The sequence below is a fragment of the Echinops telfairi genome, unplaced genomic scaffold (assembly GCF_000313985.2).
Source record: "Echinops telfairi isolate 266 unplaced genomic scaffold, ASM31398v2 ScPeMD7_7417;HRSCAF=8455, whole genome shotgun sequence".
Lineage (NCBI taxonomy): Eukaryota > Metazoa > Chordata > Mammalia > Afrosoricida > Tenrecidae > Echinops > Echinops telfairi.
The window spans coordinates 1492346-1495458 of NW_022111317.1; the positions used below are offsets into that span (position 1 = coordinate 1492346).

General features: G+C 58.6%; 1 protein-coding gene across 1 annotated transcript in view; it reads right to left on the reverse strand.

Annotated features, from left to right (window-relative positions):
* ANO1 (anoctamin 1) overlaps window positions 1-3113 on the reverse strand; it is a 126798-nt gene that overhangs the window by 37208 nt on the left and 86477 nt on the right. The gene's annotated exons all lie outside the window — the stretch shown is intronic.

The window sequence follows — 3113 nt, forward strand, 5'->3', positions numbered from 1 at the left end:
GCACCCACATTTGCCGTCCGCTCGGCCCCTGCCCCATATTGTGTGGCCCTTCTTCTGTAAGGGGTGGGACCAGGCCTCATTCTACTGTCCCCCTGTGCCCACCCCCCTGTCCAGTCCTGGCACAAATGGATGCCCAAGAGTGTCCACTGAACGAACCAAAGAATGAATGGATGGATGATGGGTGGATGGTGGATGGATAGATGGATGGAAGGATGGCTGGATGGATGGGTAAATGGATGGACGGATGATGGATGGAAGGATGAAGTGATGGATGATGGATGGATGGATGGTAGGATGGAGGTATGGATGTGGATGATGGATGGATGGACAGAAGGATGAAGTGATGGATGATGGATGGAGGTATGGATGATGGATGGATGGTAGGATGGAGGTATGGATGTGGATGATGGATGGATGGACAGATGGATGGATGGCTTCATGGGTGCCTGGTTGAATCCTGGTCGCTCTCTCCCCTGCCCCCTGAAAGCAGGGTCTGTTCTCTGGGCTGTGGGCGGTGGCATTTCCTGTGAGGCCCTCCTCCCATTTGACAGAAAAGAACTCCGAGGCTCCAGGGGATCAAAGGATGTGTCTAGGGAGCAATGGAATTGGGGGTCCTGGTGGCACGTGGGGTTTGTCAGGATTCGAACTCAACTCGGTGGCACAGGGTTTGGATTTGTGTTGCGCTGAGATGCCAGGGATTGAGCATGAGAGGCATTGGCCACGTCAATCCCCAGGACAGCCCTGCGGAGCAGGAATCAGGCCCTCCCAGGGCCGGTGAGGGAGGGGGGGGGCGCGAGGACACCCCACTTCACAGACAAGGATGTGAAGGCCTGGGCTTTATCCATCAATGGCAGAGGACGGGTCTGGACCCAGGCTTCGATGTCCAGATGGGCTGGGGCCAGGTTTGCCCACCCATCCCAGGACGAGCTGTGGGCGGAGCCTGACTGATGCCCAGAGCCCAGAAGTGTTAACAGCCAGTAGGGACCTCCTAGGCCACAGTGGGGGAGAGGGGTTGGGGGGCTGAGAGATAAGAGCACCTCATATCCAGAGCCCCGAGGGCATCCTGGTCCCAATAGCGGGCAGGGCCTCTGAGCCATGTCTGAAGCAGGTGGCTGGGGACCAGGGCCTCTCTTTCAACACCTGATTTCCTGACACAAGGGTGCCCACACACATCTTTAAACGGGAGCCTGGGGCAGCAGGAGAGCCTTGGGCTGAGACCTCCCCAGGCTCGAGTCCAGTCTGAGTTTGCCTCAGTTTCCACACCTGGAAAATGGGATTGAAGAGCCCACAGCGATGCCCACATGAGCTCTTGGGAGATGGCCGAGCAGGAAGGAGCCCCACCTGGACCACCCCATTAAAAGGAGAACCACATCCACGAGTGAGGGTCCCACTGGGTCTTTGTGTTCACCTGCCGCAGAAGGACCAACTCGTGGTCAGCTCTGAGTGGAGGGGTGGGGGGGGGGGGGGGGACACTCTGACCAGCAGTAGCAGAAGGTCCCGGTGCTGGTCAGCAGGCTAATTGCTAGCCAACCCTGCCGCCATGCCAGGCTGGCACAATCTCCTGACTGTGGCTTGGCCACCCAGCTCTTGGGTGCCCGTGTTGAAAGGTCGGGAGCTCAGACTAGTCCTCCGGAGTCCCCGAGGCCACTACGATGAGACCCGGGACAGGCTTGGCCACCTCCTCTGAGATGGTCTGTACTCCAAAGGCCGGCACCCCCCACCCCCCACCCCCGGCCCCTGGAGGAGTGGGGCGCAGGCACTGCTCATGTTTGAAAGTCCATCTCTGCAGAGTGATGTAGGGGGTCCTGGGCATTCCAACCCTTACAAGTTGATCCTCTCCCCACCTCCCCATCCCCAGGAGAGATGGGACTTCTTGGGCTCCGGCTCCCTGTTGTAAATATACACAATGCTCTCAGGACCCCGGGGTCCAGGGCAGCAGGGTCACATGCCCCCATCCGACTGGCAGGGCTGGTTTTTTCCAGGATGGTCAGCCCTTTCTTCCTGGCAACCTCCAGGTGGTGAGTGCACTAACAGTTGGTGCCACCCCGGGCCCACTTCTCTCAACGTGGGGGACGCCCGGATTCACAGTGACCGCGGGGTGTGCAGAGCGGGCTTTCCAGGTAGTGACCTTTCAGAACCTGGCAGCCAGGCCTTTCTTCCGAGGTACCTGGTGGTAGTTTTGAACAACCAACCTTTCGTCACCGCCCAGGGTCTCCAGTTAATCTCCTGTTCAGGTGTCAGCTCCTGAGTGACAACCCCCCCACCCCGCCCCACCTAGCTCAGGGACCCCCAGCGGTGTACTGGCAGCCTGACAAAGCGGTCAGAGTACAGTGAAGCTCATTTCATTACAGCGAGATCCCCTCTCCCTGTGCCTTGTCTCCGGCTCCAATCTAATGCCTCCTTTGTTCGTGGGAAACTGGCAGGCAGCTAAACCCCATCATGACGACGATTGTGATTTCAGAAAATTAATCCTCTGAATAGCTAAGTGGGCCCGCGGCTGCCTCCTGGGACCCCCGTAGTTAAAGCTCCAGAACGCCCTCAATTCCAGGCAAGCATGGGCCCTGACTGCAGGGAGGTCCCCGTGAGGACGGCAGGCTGGTGATGACAGGGTGGCAGCGGGGTGGTGGTGGTGGGGGGAGACACACAGCCAGTGTCCAGAGACACCCAGGCTCACCGCTGCCAGACAGTACCAGGTTTGGGCTGAGCCCCGGACCCTCAAGAGCAGAAACGTGAACCAGCGATTAAGAAACAGCAAGGGCACCTTATGTAGAAAAGACGGCAGCCGTCAGGCCCGGAGGAAAGAGCAAGTAATTGAATAAGGGACTGAGAACAAGGGTGAAACCACAGGGGGGAACCTCTGCTAATTATGGCTGGCAGCGAGCAGGCAGGAGGGCCCGCCTGGAAGAGGGGTGGGCAGTGGAGTGTATCTTTCCCTTCCTGCTTTGTAACCTTTAAAACACCTTCCTTCACGTAGAACTAACTGCGTTTCCTCCAAGGAAGGCGTGTAGGCTGAGCCGGACGGGGACTGGCCTCGTGAATTGCAAGCATGCCACATAGGTGTCCCCCACAGAGGGAGACGGGTGCTCTGGTGGGCTAAGTGGAGGGCTGCTCCC